General features: G+C 34.0%; 1 protein-coding gene across 1 annotated transcript in view; it reads left to right on the top strand.

The window, feature by feature from the left end:
* Positions 1–783: 783 nt before the first annotated feature.
* Positions 784–18,347, top strand: part of LOC106467413 (Kv channel-interacting protein 4-like) — a 100,888-nt gene continuing 83,324 nt past the window's right edge. The window contains exons 1-2 of the mRNA XM_022396375.1: positions 784–1,099; positions 10,805–10,863. The gene's annotated coding sequence lies outside the window, so the exon portion shown is untranslated. The remainder of the gene's footprint in view (positions 1,100–10,804; positions 10,864–18,347) is intronic.

The raw sequence follows: 18,347 nt of genomic DNA, 5'->3' as shown, positions 1-18,347 counted from the left end.
TACCTATACATTTGTAATTAAATACGTTGGTCAATCAGAACATATTGAAATTAACTTAAATCCACATACATTTCTTGTGAGAAATCCAACAAAAAGTGTAATACCTTGTTCCAAACACTCCGTATATTTTCCTGTTTTCACTTTAAGAAACGTAGCAATTTTCAAAAAGACTGAAATACGGAAAGCTTATGCTCAAGAATTGTAATTTTTAAATGTGCGTTAGTATTTTTTGGATTATGTTTTGCCAATTATGATGTTTTTATAAACTGGATATATGTTTTGAATTCAGTATTTTAATTTCATGTGGGATTTTTTTTATTATATTGTTATTTGGGTGTATTAAAATGTTCATAAAGCTAAATGATAATCTGGAACTACGAAAATGCTACAAAAGTTAACAAAAAAAAACATTAACTGCTTATTTTGTCATTTTTATTTTATTAATTTATAACATACATATGTATATTTGATATTATTACGAGTTATGAAGGTTTTATGTTCTCCTTTGAGAATAGTTTAATTGAAGCTGATAAAATAAGCTCTAATTACACAGGTTTCATCATCAATATTTTATCCAATCACCAGTGTATACCTGGGTAAACAGTTTTATCGAGAAAGTTCCGGGTCCTACCTTCAGATATGCTACAGCTTCTCTGTCTAGCTTTACTAACTAAGAAAAACAACATGGTTTGCGTTAATAAAACACTGCTTGGGTTCCGAGACGATATTTGATGTAATAGAATAAGGTTTTAACAATATTCTATTCCACAGGCTGTTTCCAAAGCTACCACAGGGGCTAGTGTCGTGCACCTGACGTTAACAGTTGCTTAGCAACTGCTATAGCTTCTGTTTCCTTGAGCGAAGCAAACACTCGAGCTGGTTGTGCTGTCATAGCTGTCTTTAAAAGGTTCGGAATTGTAACTTGGTCGCGTCGTCTAGGGAGGAACAAATAATAGATTACCATGGTGTGGTTTCTAATTCCCAGCTAGAAAAATTGCGCTCAACCATCACGTGTGGACGGCTGGAAATACAGTCTTACTTGTGAGGGTTGCTGTGTTTGCCACCTGTAAGTTGTAACAAAATAAATAGGGAGCCTCACGTAAGTAAGGAGTAAATTGTAACTTTTTTAATCATCAAATTTTCAGGGGTATTTAAAATCAATAATAAGTAGTGAAAATAAAGTATTCATTGAAATCGAAGGCTATATCTTTAGGCCATTTTGCTCAGTAGCTGCATTCTTTAGATTCTGACACAGTTCTTCCTATAAGCACTTTAACTAAATAGCATTAGAGTCCATGTAATCAAAGCTGGCACTTCTGTTTTTAGATTTTTCATCGCTTCTACCTCCTGAAACGCTTGTAGAATACGCCCTATAGTAGATCTTTAAATGAAAACGGACCTGTTAACAACTATCAGTATTTACCTCTATAAGCTCAGTTTCTAAATAATTAAAACATTTTTAATTCCTCTAGTTACAAGAATTCAATATGTGAAATTCTAGATTTTATATTATGTTCATATGTGTTTAGAACTGAAAAGTTTGGAACTAAATATCGTAATTGTAATACATAATTTTATGGCTTCCCCCGTTGCTAGATGTTTTATCTTTCACCAGTTTTTGTGTGTGTGTTTATACAGTTAAATCAACAACTACCAAACTTAAGACTGCATCTTTATTGTCAGCTAATTTGATGAAACTTACTTTTATTATAGGAAAGTTAATCTCTAGTTTGTTGACTCGGCTCGTCACCATATAAATTATTCTTACGCGGGGCCTTTACTCATATAGCTTATTATTTAAACCAGTTAATTTCTCATTAATTCACTTCCCTAAAACAGAACCTTTGTTGTTAGCCATCTGTTGAAACAACAGTTTTGTCGTGAGATAAGTTCTGTTTGTGCAAGGGGCTGTGAGTTGGATTAGTTTTAAAAAGCTTGTTAATCTCTCGTCAGCTGAATCCGCTAAAACAGCAACTATGTCGTTAGCCATCTTGTTAAAACAACAACTTTTTGTGAGGTAACTTCTACGTATACGCTGACTTTATAGTTATTATTATTTTTATAGCAACAATGACTCTAGTTAAGGAGAAACAACTTACAATGACTCTAGTTAAGGAGAAACAACTTACAATGACTCTTGTAAAGGAGAAACAATTAACAGTGACTCTAGTTAAAGAGAAACAATTAAAAGTGACACTATTTTAGGAGAAACAATTAACAATGACTCTTGTTGAGGAGAAACAATTAACAGTGACTCTAGTTAAGGAGAAATAATTAAAAGTGACTCTTGTTAAGGAGAAACAATTTACAATGAGTCTTGTAAAAGAGAAACAATTAACAATGACTCTTGTTAGAAAGAAACAATTAACAGTGACTCTAGTTAAAGAGAAACAATTAAAAGTGACACTATTTTAGGAGAAACAATTAACAATGACTCTTGTTAAGGAGAAACAATTAACAGTGACTCTAGTTAAGAAGAAACAATTAAAAGTGACACTAGTTAAGGAGAAACAATTAAAAGTGACACTATTTTAGGAGAAACAATTAACAATGACTCTAGTTAAGGAGAAACAATTAACAGTGACTCTAGTTAAGAAGAAACAATTAAAAGTGACACTAGTTAAGGAGAAGCAATTAAAAGTGACACTATTTTAGGAGAAACAATTAACAATGACTCTAGTTAAGGAGAAACAATTAACAGTGACTCTAGTTAAGGAGAAACAATTTACAATGACTCTTGTAAAGGAGAAACAATTAACAATGACTCTTATTAAGGAGAAACAATTAACAGTGACTCTAGTTAAGGAGAAACAATTAAAAGTGACACTATTTTAGGAGAAACAATTAACAATGACTCTAGTTAAGGAGAAACAATTAACAGTGACTCTAGTTAAGGAGAAACAATTTACAATGACTCTTGTAAAGGAGAAACAATTAACAATGACTCTTGTTAAGGAGAAACAATTGAAAGTGCTTCTAGTTAAGGATAAACAGTTTTACCTGCAGCTGAATAGCTTTAACAAGTTAAAAAGAATTTCTCTATTTGTCAACAATGATAACAGTGTAATGTAATTACAACAGTTTAAATTGAAGGTACTGCGTTTGTTATTTTTTATAACAGTTAAGGAAATTATAGATGTTATATTTATTATTAGAAGTTGTTTTATTTTTCAATAATTTGAAGTCAACTAAATATAATAAATTGTATGTAGATTTATTTAAGCTGTTTATGAAATGTTTGCAGGCTTTGGAAAGTAATGTAACATCAGACTTATATTTAAGCTAACCTGATAATTTTGTTTTATAACATTATTAACCAACCTCAAAATCCAAAGAAATGCATTACTGAGACAAAAACCAAAGATTAAACTGAGTAGCGCCCTCAAGCGAGATTTTCGTTTAAGTAGTATACTAAAAACAGTCATAGTTCAAGTATCAAACTGTACTAGTTTACAGCACTGGAAGAAAGGCTTTCTCTAACGACTGGTTCTTTTTTTTTCTTTGCTCAAAATGAATTATATTTATGAGCCGCTCGCTTTATTATTCTAAAAAAGCACACATGATAGCTTTGTTTGTTAATTGTCCATCGTGTAATATAGGATACTTATTTAATGCATTTCCGTGCATTTATATCCTTTAACACAAAACTCTGAGGAAAAGATTGGCTTATAACTGATTTTAGACTATAAAAAGTTTGGTAATGTTTGTATATGTGTACCATCCAAATGTATGTCATTTCTTGACTGTCTTATGATAATAAGTTATTAAACTAAGCAAGCGTTTGTGATAATCTGTTCAAAAAACGCCATCAGATTGAGTATTGCATTTACTAGCAGAAATGCCACCCTACGGGCAGCTGTTAGTAATTACTAATAGTAGTATTCATACCTGATTAAAAAACATTTTCTAAAAAACACGATTTTTCCGAGAAATACTGCACGGGAAAATTGCTCGGATTGTGCTGATATAAATTGTAATGTTTTTATATATTAAAAGTGGTACCCTTTATTGAAAAACAACAGTTTTTAAAACTCCATTTTAATACTATATTTACAAATTACATCAATAAAGATATAATCAAACCCTCACATACAGTCCTAGTGAAAGTTCTGTTCTTGTTGTGAAGAGAGTACTTTTATTTAAAGTTGTGTTCTGTGTTAAAGAAATGGTTGTTGCACATACTACAGTTATTTTTCTAATTGTCTGAACCTTGAATACCCAAAGTGTAATTTTATTATGGATTTTTGTTTTCGGTGCCGTTCTATAGATGACGTCACACTGCATTTATCATTTCGGTCACATACATAGATAGATACATATATACACACTACGTCTATTAAAGTACGATAATTGAGTGTTGTTGTTTTTTCTTTTTGTTTCAGAATTTCGCGCAAAGCCATCCCCGAGTTACCTGCGCATAGCCGTCGCTAATTTTGTACTGTAAGACTGAAGGGAAGGCAGCCAGTCAACAGAACCTACCGCCAACTCTTACACTTCATTTTTCTGATCAAACATTGGGTGTCACTCATATAATGTTTTTGCAATAACGAGCACTGAACCATAAATTCTCAGATACTCAGTCTTGTTACATTAACCACTATGCCCACTTGGTCCGTTATAATTATGAGATGTTTAACATAACAGTACTGTACATTTATGAAAATATTTAGTATTTGATACAATTGGATCCTTTTGATTGCCACGTGATGGTTCATATACACTTCAACAATGTTACCTTGCATATTCATATTATATAATTGTTGTTATAATTTACGTAGTATTTTGAAGAAAGTTCAACTCTTAAACGTAGAGAGTAGTAACAAATCTCAGGAAAAAATGTGGAAACCTTTGTAAATTCCCAGTTTGCCCCTAAAGAAGAAATTTCCACCTTACGAAAGCGCTCGGGTTATAGGGTTTTCATTCATTTGTAAATATCTGATACTCTTTTTCTTTTTTATATAGATTTTTGATTAGGAGAAAATTAGTTCTGGTTTCTCAAATCTGTTTAAAATCCTAGTTAACTAACAAATGGTAGATAGCTTATTCCCAGCTTTTCACTTCAAAGATTATCAGTTAAGTTCTAGACTTGAATTTAAGTTATTTCCTTTCTTTTCCAAAACTGCGTGTAAAATACAAATGATTTTGTGTCAGTTTATACAATGCACAAAACAATTAAAGTATAATCGAAATATATAATATAACAACTATAAGCTAACAAAATCACCACTGTTAATCGCCTCCAACATTAATTTTTATACAAATCAAATATATGATGGTCAGTCAAGTGATTTGAAAGGTTTGTTTCGTTGTTTGTTTTGAATTTCGCGCAAAGCTACACGAGGGCTATCTGCGCTAGCCGTCCCTAATTTATCAGTGTAAAACTAGAGGAAAAGGCCATCACCACCCACCGCCAACTCTTAGGCTACATCTTTTACCAACGAATAGTGGGATTGACCGTCACTTATAACGCCCCCACGGCTGAAAGGGCGAGCATGTTTAGTAGGACGGGATTCGAACCCGTAACCCTCAGATTGCGATTCGAGCGCCCTAACCATCTGGCCATGCCGGGCCGATTTGAAAGGTAAGTGATTGGTCATTCAACCTATGCTAAATATATAGTGGTTTCACACGGTCTTGTCTCAACCGCCATTTTGAAACGAATTACGCGGATTAATACCCTTCATATTGCATATGAGATATGGCTAGGAAACATGCTGATGTTCCGCTCATCTGAAAAGACATCAGATAAATAGAAGAGGGCTAATCACAATTGGCAGTGTTTTAAGGTGCCGTTAACAGAATACGGGATAATTTCCAAACTAATAGTATAGGTGCTCAAACAGCTCTACAGGGTTGACCTTCATCAACAACATTAGCAGACGATTACTATCTGTCGTGGTAACTGGTCCGACACTGAATCAGACGTTCGAAGCCACAACTTCTGCATGTCAGTCTAGAGAAGGTTGATACAAACTTCATAAGTCTGAATTGCATGTCAGACTTTCAGTGAGTACATTCTGTTTACGGCTAGGCACCAGCCAGTCTAGAATGATTTCCAAGATCGTTCAGTGGAATAACAACACATGGAGCAATATTCTATTACCGACAAGTTGCCTTTCATTCTAAATAGAGGCAACAGACAAATACTCATTTGTAGATAATCCTAAATCTCATTCAAAAGTGACGCATACGACAGTGGTAGAAGAATGGAGTTAGCAAGAACAAGCGTTGGAGGTCGTGTTGGCTTCTACATATTTAAGAATGGTACCATTAATGCTACACTACATCCCACGATCTTTTGCTCTGCCACATGCTAATGAATTTGGTCCTGCCTTTAGCCTAATAAGTAATAACGCTTGCCTTTAGATTAATGAGTAATAACACCTACCTTTAGCCTAATGAGTAATAACGCCAGTTTTTAGCCTAATGAGTAGCAACACCTACCTTTAGCCTAATGAGTAATAACGCCTGCCTTTAGCCTAATGAATAACAACACCTGCCTTCCACAGCGTTAAACTGGCTGACCCAATCTTTGAAGAATAACTGATTGAATGCAATAACTTTCACGTTTACCAGTCCTTAATCCCATCTAGCATGGGCGGGAAGCTTTTGGGTCACATCACGCCAAGTGACTCCAGATACCAAAGATGCCCTAGAACAAGGGTCCCCAACCTTTTGTGGCCGAAAGCCACATTCAGAATTGGAAACAAGATTCGACTCGCATTATTGATTCACTGGCTTACGTGACTAGATTGCAAGCAATTATCTGATTTTGTTCTGTATTCAGTAACAAATTAATGGTTTCTTTTACGTGACTCGCTGTCACAAGCCACTTGAAACAGCTACTCAAGTAACATGCGGTCGAGCTACGTACTGGGCTCCCCTGCTCTAGAAGTAGTTCTTTCAGAGGAACTGTTACGGATACATCATGACATTATCAACACCTTGGGTTCATGCATGTAACATCAATATGAAACTGCTCTTACTGTTCATGGTGACCATACGTCATATTGAAGTGAAATAACATAAACTGTAAAGATGTACACGTATTTCTCCCAAGTGTTCACTTACAAGCGAACGTAGGTTGAACGAATAGTCGCTTATATTTCAGTCACATGATGAATCACATAATGAGAGAAGTAACTAACATTATTTTTCAACAGTGGTCTTATCTTATCATGGCTAAAATGTTATAAATCCCATTTATCCTCTAATTGCTTTGTTTAGCTTATTCCATGTTAATTTACATTGTGTTTGTGAACTTGTTTGTCTGCAAACTCTTCCCCAACTTTTGAAGCTAGTAAGACCGAACTTAGCAGACGGACTCGGAGTAAATCAGGGTGTGTCTTTATCAATATAGTGTAGTCAATGGGAGGGGGGGGGCTAAAATGTACGTGAAAGAATACCCATGCACGATGGAGGCCTAGTAGTAGCTTTTTATGTTCGCAGAACCAGAATCTGGTATCAGATTTTGTGTTCTTGCTTCACCTTGGAATGCGGGAATGCTACATTTGAGTTCAACACCCACTCATAAACTTAGCAGGACCAAACATGGAACATGTGTTCAGGTACTACAGGTGATTGCACTGACAGGAGTTGCTTTCGAGTATGGAGCTCCTTGGGTTAGCTATAGAATTAATTTGGGATAATGGAGGAGTTTCATCGATACATTAAAGCCTCTGTGAATCATGTGGGGGGGTTGAACTTTGCAGCTGAGCACAGGTATTCACGTTAGAAGTATCAATGTGGGCTAAATATAATATAATAAGCATACTTTTTTTTTACATTACATCAAGTTAGTTGTTTCCATAATGACCAGACTACTCAAATAGACGATAAGAAGATTAACCACATAAACGGTGGATTAATGACCAGACTACTCAAATAGACGATAAGAAGATTAACCACGTAAACGGTGGATTAATGACCAGACTACTCAAATAGACGATAAGAAGATTAACCACGTAAGTGATGAAGTAATGACTAGACTACTCAAGTAGACGATAAGAAGATTAACCATGTAAGTAATGGATTAATGACCAGACTACTCAAGTAGACAATAAGAAGATTAACCACGTAAGTGATGAAGTAATGACTAGACTACTCAAGTAGACGATAAGACGATTAACCACGTAAATGATGGATTAATGGCTAAACTACGTACGTAGATGATAAAAAGATTACCCACGTAAATGATGGATTAGGGGAATAGCCTACTTACGTAGATGATAAGATTACACACGTAAATGATAGATTAATGATTAGGCTACTTATTATTCACGTAGGTGATTGGAAGAGAACCCACTTAAACGATGGAAGGATTACCCAAGTCAATGGCTAGAATTCTACCTACTTAAACGAAATATGAGAACAGTGGTACACAACAGTATAAATACGGCAATTTGAAACCGACAGAATAGGTTCAATACTTATGAAGTTTTTAATACCAGTTTGAAATACTACACAATTTTACACGAAAGTAATCCAGAAACATGTGTAAATACGAAATAATTTCAAAACACGTTTTCACTACGTTGATATATTATGTCTAGATTTATTGAAAATAGTTTTAAACCCTTAACGGGTTTATTAAGCAACAAAGCCCACTCATGAAAAGACTGATTCATTGGACATAAATTTCGACGCTCTTCATGGGTCGTTTGCGGGCTTATTAAACCTGCCTTCATAAAAAAGAAACGAATCAGTAAAGGTTGCCTTTAGAGAATAAAAAGTGAGAAGGAAAATGTAAAGATACCAAAAATACATTTCCACCGCGTTAAAACTGAGCTGTAATACTTCTAGTAAATTGTTTACTGCATTATTAACACAGTTACTGTTGAAATAACCATTACATTCGAGTTAATATAACGATTAAACGTTTTAAACGATTTATTGTTACTATTATGTATAACATCCGTGTTGTAAATGTAAAATATTAAAATTACAACAAGTTTGTTTGAAGCACAAAGCTACACAATGAGCTATCTGTGCTCTGCCCACCACGGGTACCGAAACCCGGTTTCTAGCATTGTAAGTCCGCAGACATACCGCTGTGCCACTGGGGGGCATTGCAACATGTAATACTTTAAAACAATAATAAAAACCAACGATGTCACTTCCAAAACTAGAAATACAATAATATAGAACAATTTAATATACAATACTATAGCCCCAATAAAGCAAAACGATACGCTTTGACACCTATGTAGTTATGTATAACACAAGCAAAAGTACCCGTCCCCAGTGACAAGAAAGGTTTAAATTAATCTATTAACTTAAATTATTTCACGGACTTTGAAAAGGTTATGTTGCACTCTTGGTTTCACTCAGAACCAAAGCTCTGAGCTACTTATACCGCCCACCGCGAAAAGTAATTGTTGAGCATTTCAGTCATGCTAATTAAGAGCTGCTCAACAATAACATACGGTAAATCTACATTTTTATTCTTTAAGTTACGTCACATTTTGAAATGTGAATGATAGTGTGATTAATTCATAACAATTTAGTGTAGAATATCCTACTTGCGAAATGAGATATGACGTCAATATTACTCATGCCCGTTCTATCATTTCAAATACGAATGTTGAGCTTTGCCTACGTGCGCAGCTTTTCAAACGCAGCGCGGGAAGCGTCCGCCGTAAACGGGAAACAGACGAATGCTCGAACGGTTCGCAATATATATAAGACTAAAATGCTTCAGAGACTGGAATATTATTCTAAGAAATGGTTAGGAAAATCCCATCTATGTTTTCGTAAAATAATGCCCTACAATGTTATAAAACGAAACGGTGTAAGACATATAACTAAAAGTATACAATCCTACAATCAATGATGCAAATCGTTTCTCCGTTTCAGTTCAGTATTCAATATAGAATTATAAACAATTCCAAAGCGCATTAAAAAGTTTCGACACAACAGAGCTCCTTCACATAAGTGATCAGATCAAGCGCGACCCAATGGTTAGCTCGCTGGACTGTGGAGCTGAGATTTCCGTGGTTCCAGTCCCGTTGTCGCCGAAAACAAAATCGTGCTTCGTACTTTTAGGTAATGGGTGTGTTATACAGATTGCGATCAAATCTCATCATTCGAACACACCAAAGATTGGCGGTGGGTGCTTTTGACCAGTTGCCGTCAAAATTAAAGACGGGTAGCACAAATATCGATCGTGGAACTTTGCACGAGATCCAACAGACAAAAGCATAAGCTGTGTGAAAGAAATGATCTTATCATTAGCCTAAATACCCAACTTTTCTCCTTACAGCTTCGGCAAGTTCTCAGACTGTACCACAGTTAAAATCTTGGTTGTGACGTACAGCTGAAGAAACTGATATTTCCTGGAGTCATAAAATCCCTTTTATTTCTTTAAATGTTTGTCCTCTCTAGTCAGTGTTACGTCATCCGAATATCACAAGTTATGGATAATTTAACGCTCAATAAAAAGAACAGAAAACTAATTTAACTCCATAATTAGGAGGAAAAAAACACTGAACGTAATCACATAAATTCAGAATTAAAGTGCATAATAAAACTACATCACTCGTACGACATTAAGAGAGACACACATTAATACACTAACACCATGAACATTTTATGCTAGTTTAAAAGCAGCCTAAATATCGCATTTTAAATCTTTTCTTTCAAAACTTTTAATGGTATGCTAAATATTTTAAACCCTAAAATTGTATCAGACGATTTGAATAGTGATTGTACAAATTGATGTTAATATTAGTATGTGTCTATGTATATATATATCATACATTTATCAGCAGTAAAGAAAACTATATTTTTCTTTCTCAAATTCTAGTTTTAACGAAAACCATTACCGAATCTCAATGAAAACGAAGAGATGGAATACTAGTGGTGGTAAGCCTTTTATTTGCCTATATCATCTTTCCATTGACGTGCGACAATAATCACTATTCTTGAACTTGAAGCATTTAGAAATAAATAATTCAAAAAATGTGTTTGTATTTCTTTGAAATTCTGGGAAAAAAAGAGACCACGGAGTATATTACATATGAGTTTGTTGAAACTTGATAAAGGTCAAAGTCTCATCTGTGTATTTGGAAAAAATCGATGCTGCATTACTCGCATAAACTATTCGAAATATTCTAAAACCTTCGAAGAAAATCGAAACCTCAATGTTGAAGCAGAACTACGTTGTAACTAGAAAACTGAAGATTTACCACAGTGACCGTTTGGTTTTTGACACCCGACATCAGCTAATTCAGGAGTAAGAGTTGTAAACATAAAAGAAACATAAAATACAAATAACGTTCCTTTTGTTATAAAATTTAAGTTTTTAAAATTTACTTTGAGTATTTATATTGTCAACATTTAATAATTAGCATGTCAGGCTGTGTATTGGTAGGCCCAAGGTTAAAGCCCGAGATATGAAGCTACATTCGCTCCGTTCTTTCACCTGTGAGCGTCAACCTGTTATACGGATAAGAGTAGTCAGGTAGGCGGTGGGCGCTCTGACTGGTTTCCTCTCTTTTGCAATCAGCTCTAAATTAGGGTAGGCTAAGACCGAACTTTGGACTCTCTGACAAGGCCGTTTAACCCGTGTGTCTGATATTCAGCTGTTCAGATTGAACATACTAACTACAAAACAGCTGAAGGAGTGTTTTTGACTGCGATGTCCATATGATATCGTTGGGAAAATCCAGTTTCGTTTCCTGCTCAATCAGGATCAGTACCCAAATAAGCCACAGATTTAAAAACTTTATTTCTCTAATGAACATGCATATACTTAACCTGATCTTTAATGATTAGATGGGTTAATAAAAATACTTTAATCCTAAATAATACCTTGTAAAACTAAAACATTTAAACGCCCTTCAAAAGTGACGAAAGATGTTTTATGTTATTGTATACTAGTAATTCTAGAAATATACGACTCATCCATTGGTTCACATTAAGTATCAACCCAAATTTAAGGTTCTTCCCCTCCGCTTTTAGCTCTGAGTGCCTAATAAGAGTGATGGCCAATCCCTAAGCATGGGTGAAGAGAAATAACTTTCTGAACACCTCCCGTTTCCTCTGACCCTGAATTCTTCTTGAATTCAGGATCAGAGGACTTAAACCGAAATCCCTACCAAGTTAAACTAAAATAAACCTAGCGTGGACGGTAGGTGATAGGGTCCTGCTGAATAAAAACATTCCTTCTGGTCAGTAGTTCAACATGAGGAACGGCAGCAGATTACCTTAGTAGCTCTGCCATAGACAGAAATTCAAATGAAACGTATAAAATTTAGGCATAATCCTTGCCCACACCAGAGTGTGGTGTTCTTGAAAAGTATGATGAATGAGAAGAAGCCCTTAATTCAAAATAGTTATATTTCATCAAATACGGTGACCGAAGAAATGATCAAAACTAAACACCCTTGAGCAAAATTATTATTTTTGTCACTCCTCACTGGTCAGATGACTAATCAAATGATCTGTTGTAAGGTTAAAACTAAGTTCCATCTTTTAAACTACCTATTAGATCAGATACTGAGTATTCCTATATACTGTTGAAATCAGCGTTAATCTAAACACAGCACAATGTCAGTATTAGTGTTCTAACTTTGCTGAAACTACCTCTAGTGATCAAAAAACACTAATGTCATTAATAGTGTCCTAACTCGTTTAAAGCCAACACCAGCGATCAATACTTACTAATATACAGTTTACGTTTCAACAGTGTTAAAGCCAACACCAGCAATCATACTTACTAATATACAGTTAACGTTTCAACAGTGTTAAAGCCAACACCAGCAATCATACTTACTAATATACAGTTTACGTTTCAACAATGTTAAAGCCAACACCAGCAATTATACATTGTTACTATCATAGCTACGGTTTCAACGGTGTTAAAGCCAACACCAGCAATCATACTTACTAATATACAGTTTACGTTTCAACAGTGTTAAAGCCAACACCAGCAATCATACATTGTTACTATCATAGCTACAGTTTCAACAGTGTTAAAGCCAACACCAGCAATCATACTTACTAATATACAGTTTACGTTTCAACAGTGTTAAAGCCAGCATCAGCAATTATACATTGTTACTATTATAGCTACGGTTTCAACGGTGTTAAAGCCAACACCAGCAATCATACTTACTAATATACAGTAAACGTTTCAACAATGTTAAAGCTAACACTAGCAATCATACATTGTTACTATCATAGATACGGTTTCAACAGTATTAAAGCTGACATTAGCGTTCAAGGAATGATAATTCTAAAAGTGTCTTACACACAGACAAAGCTAATGTCCAATAAGTTCAGAAAGAAATAGCAATGTCCTAAAATTAGTAAACACAATATTAATGAAAAAATAAGTAAATGTTAAACTTACAAAATAGCTAATCGAAATAAGTGCAATAACGTCTGAAGCTAATACAAATTGACAGATAATATGTGTATGACAACTGCTTCGTCCGAGTTTGGGCATGTCGTGGCTTAGTAGTTAGCATGCCCAATTCATATCTCGTTGCCAAAAAAAAGCACTCCGAACTCTGAGACTGTGGGTGTGCTATAAGAGTGACGGTCAGTTCCTATGTTTGGTCAGACAAGAGTAGCCAAGAGTTAGTGGTGGTTGCTGTTGACTAGGTGCCTTAAATCTAGTCTATCGGTTCAAAATTAAAAACAGCTATACATAGATAGCCCCTGTGTAGCTTTACATGAGAATTCTAAGCAACTAAATTGTGTAATCGTAATGTTCAATTCAACATTCAACATTTTCAAGTAACACACTAAAACTGTGATGTAATGTGCTCAGCATTGTGAAATTCAAAAACAAACTACTTTTGACAGCCGTTTCTTAAAGGCCCCACTCTGTTTTGAGCGATATTTCTCAACATCTACACTAGAATATTATATTATACACGCCTGTTAGAAGTGGTACTCAGAATAAAAGGGGCGTGTCGCAAGACATCTTGTGTTTCATTATGATTAACGATAAATGGGTGAGATTGAAACACGAATCATAGTGATTGATATATATTGATATAATAGCGAAGGTGATTGATTTAGTTGTCGGAAAAATTGCTCAGATATTCAAGTTACTTTGCCAATAACAGTGTTCAGATGTACAGATAGACAGGGATAGATAGTTGTTTGAAACACTGTTTTTAATGGAATATCAATTGCCTTATCATAGATTTCGAGTAAAACACAAGCAGTGAGAAGAGATAGAACATGAGAATGTGTTTTGCACTCATGTAAGTATCAATTTCCGTAACTGGAAGATCGCGATATTGGTCTTTCAACGAACACGTAAACAACACGTAAGCAGAAACGTCTTGCGCGTGTGTAGTAAATGTTAGTTTTCCATTGCACAAGACATACTGACTACTGCAGCCCATGAAGTTCGAAATCACACCATGATCTCCTCTAAAGGCAGACGCTCAGCATGAGCAGAGCGACGCCACTGATCTCGTTGTCTTTATCCGTCGCCACAGTACTATCCAGCCAAGCCGAACATTGTTAGATTTAAGTAATGGCTTAGAGCACTTCTTTAACTTTATGTGCACCTACTTCCTTTAACACAACGTCATACTTTAAGACACAAACAGCTGTTTTATTGAGAACAAGAATAATGGACTATCAATTGTAAGGAAGAAAGATATGTTCCAAGAATACTCTGCCAATAATATTAAGTATCCAAAAACCTCAGTAACACTTTTCTTAGTTACTCTGAATAAGGTCTGTCTTTTTCATAGGCTTATTAAACAATACTGTGCGTTTTTATTACAATATCATTTTGTAGGTCACTTTTTCCTTATACAGGTGTTTTATCACCAACATACTCGTTACTTATTGTTAATTTGTTGTAAATAATAAGTGAATAATAGGTTTTCCATTTGTTATGAATAACCAAACCCAAGTTAATAGTGAGTTATCCGTCTGTGAAAAATAGCCGTTCTCAATTTGTAATGGGTTTTTCTATTTGTTTAAATAACTATTTTATTGTCAACAGTGAGTTTTCAGTCTTTTACAAATAGCTATTCCCAAGTTAATAATGGGTTTTTGTAAATCATTATTTCAAAAATAATGATTGATTTTCCGTCTATTGCAAATATATATCAAGTTAATAATGGGTTTTCCATATTTTGCAAATAACTGTTTACTAGTTAATAATGGATTTTCCATCTCTTATATATATTTCCTAGTTAATAGTTAGATTTCCAACTATTGTATACAGGTGTCTCCAAGTTAATACGTGTTTTCTATGTGTCGTAAGTAACCATTTTTAGTTAATCGTGGATTTTATGTCTATTGTAAATAACTATTCTCAAATTAATAATGGGTTATTTGTCTATTGAAAATAATTATTGCTAAATTAATAATTTATTTTTCGTCTGTTATTAATAACTATTCCCAAATTAATAATGGGTTTTCCGTTTGTTTTATTAACCGAATCAAACTTAATAATATGTTATCCGTCTGTTATAAGTAACTATTCAAAAGTTAGTAATGGGTTTTCCGTATGTTGTAAATACCTGTTCCTAGGTTAATAATGGGTTCTACGTTTATTATGAATTTATGGATAATCAAACCCATCTTAATAATTGTTTTTACATCTGTTATAGAAAATAATTACAAAGTTAACTATTTTCTAGTAAATAGGGGGTTTTCTGTCCGTTGTGAAAAAATATTTCCTAGTTAATAATAGGGTTTTCTATCTGTTGTAAATAACTATTTCTATGGTAATAATGATTAATCGTTTGTTGTGCCCCCAGTAGCACAGCGGTATGTCTGCGGACTTACAACACTAGAAAACGGGTTTCGATACCCGTGGTGGGCAGAGCACAAATAGCCCATTGTGTAGCTTTGTGCATAACTTCAAACAAACAATCGCCTGTTGTAAATTAACAATTTGAAGTTATAACAGAGTTTCTAGCTTTTATAAATATTTATTTTCAAATTGTTACTGAAGGTTTTATTTATTCTAAGAATCATTACTCAGTTTATATTAAGGTAATTAATCTGTTTTAGATAATTATTAAAACGTTGTTAAGTATGGATAACACTTAACAACAGGTAAGTAAACAACGATTTGTAAGCCATTATAATATTTTATAATATTTTTCAATCTTTTATTTTAAATAATTATTACCAAGCAAGAAAAGGGGTTTTCATCTAGGTTAGTTCTTGGGTTTCCTGTTTTTGGAAATAAATGATTAAAAACTTTACTTGCCATTTTAACTGTTATAAGTATTTACTTCCAATTTTTATGGACTTTTTATCTCTCGTAAATAATGATGCTCAATGTAATAGCTCGTTTCCGATAGTTACAAGTAATTTATCCACAGTTATTATACTATCACAGAAACTTTCGAAAACGTTTTTCATTCGATTCGGAAAATTATTGAACCAAAACTTTAAAACATCTTAAACAGGGTGAACATCTTGTTTATGTATTAAAAATTGTGTTGAGTTAAAATTCTTCATAATTATATGTTTTATACTTTGTTCTAACAGTTAATTAGTTGTTTGTTTGAACTACATAATGGGCTATCTGTGCTCTGCCCACCACGGGTATCGAAACCCGGTTTCTAGCATTGTAAGTCCGCAGACATACCTCAGTGTCATTGGGGATCACGTTAGTCCAAATATACACTTTTTTATAAATTATAGTTGGGTCAAAGAAATAATAGAATAATTATTATCTTATGTTTGGGAACTCAAATAGAAATTGAGAAGGAAATGTAAATATTTTATATAGTGGGGTTGCACGTGCTCTGTCTTGTACAAATCCACATCAGCAGTAGTCAAAAAGTGGGTGTCACAGTCATATGTAGGCTGTGAGTGTTTTTATCTTCGCTAAACATACCATACTTAGTTTAGGCCCGGGAATTATCTTATAAGCATACAAAGTAAAGCCAATCAAATAAAGTAAAATAAACGTATATTTACCTTAACTATCAATTGCTATATACCTTCGAGTGTGTGTATCATATTTTCATAACCATATAGAAAACATATATAGATTTAATGATGTTAGGAAATGAGAATGGTATTAACCGTAGAATTATCAATGAGGTTATATCAGCCGCTTTGGCTTTCAAAGCACGTTTTTCCAAACTACTTATACACCAAATCGCTTACGAGTTCAGAATTTCTTTGGCTACAGGGCCCCAATAATATGTGAATAAACAAAAAAACTTAATAAAAAAATACATCAATATTGCAATCAATCCCACCAATTACTATTGAGTTCCCGTGTATTTCATATAGAAAAAGAATGATTAGACACACAATTTTTAAAAGTACTTTCTTCTTATCTTTGTAACAGATAAAACGTAAAACTATTCAATATGATACAATATATATATATATATGGACTTTAATGGGGGAATTTCAGAGTGAAAGTGGAAAGAACTTAAGATTAGTGACTTAACCAAACAACAGTAAACTTATAATGCTTGGAGACGGCTTGAATGGGTAATGAAGATAAACTTTAATATAAGTTTAACATAACAGCAAATGTACAACGTTTCGACAAGGTTTTGTCATCATCAGGTACAAGTAGTTCACACTGACACAGATATATATATATATACAGTATGGAACAAAGAGGTCACATGACCGGATACTGTTGCAAGACTTAGAAGAAATATCTTGGCACCCCAGGGTGTTGGTTTAGATTAGGGTTGTTTTGTCCAATTAATATAGAATCCTTGATTTTTGTTTGTTTATGTTGGGTTCTTTGTTTAAAATTACTGTGTTTTGCAACAGTATTCGGTCATGTGACCTCTTTGTTCTATACTGTATATCTATATCTGTGTCAGTGTAAGCTACTAGAACGTGATGATGACAAAACCTTGTCGAAACGTTGTACATTTGCTGTTATGCTAAACTTATATTAAAGTTTTTCTTCATTACCCATTCAAGCCGTCTCCAACCATTATTAGTCTCAAAGTGGGTTCCTCGTCAACGAACAGTAAACTTAGAGGAAGTTTTTAAAAAAAAGTATTTAACCTCTTTTCAAACCATTTACTTGCGGAATGTGATAGGAATTGGGAAATTATACGTATATATCTGTTATTGACAAAACGAAAAATAATAGCTTTCGAATTTAATAGGTATGTATAACTGAAGTTTTTTTTTTCAGCGTCGTGATTACAGAACAAAATGCATTTCACTTACCCAAAGGGCAGTTTTGGAAATCTTGAAATATTGCAAATCTAATAAGTTTATCGTTTTTAAATATAAAGCATAAAAACGTTCACGATGATGTGCACCAGTTTTAGTGCAACTTTTATATACCTCAGTTTAACTGAATTACACTGCATGTGAAATTCAAAAGTCTCGTCAAACACCGTCTTACATTTGAATATACAGAC

Source organism: Limulus polyphemus, unplaced genomic scaffold (assembly GCF_000517525.1).
Source record: "Limulus polyphemus unplaced genomic scaffold, Limulus_polyphemus-2.1.2 Scaffold80, whole genome shotgun sequence".
In the NCBI taxonomy this organism is placed as follows: Eukaryota; Metazoa; Arthropoda; class Merostomata; order Xiphosura; family Limulidae; genus Limulus; species Limulus polyphemus.
This window is presented reverse-complemented; position numbering and strand designations above follow the sequence as displayed.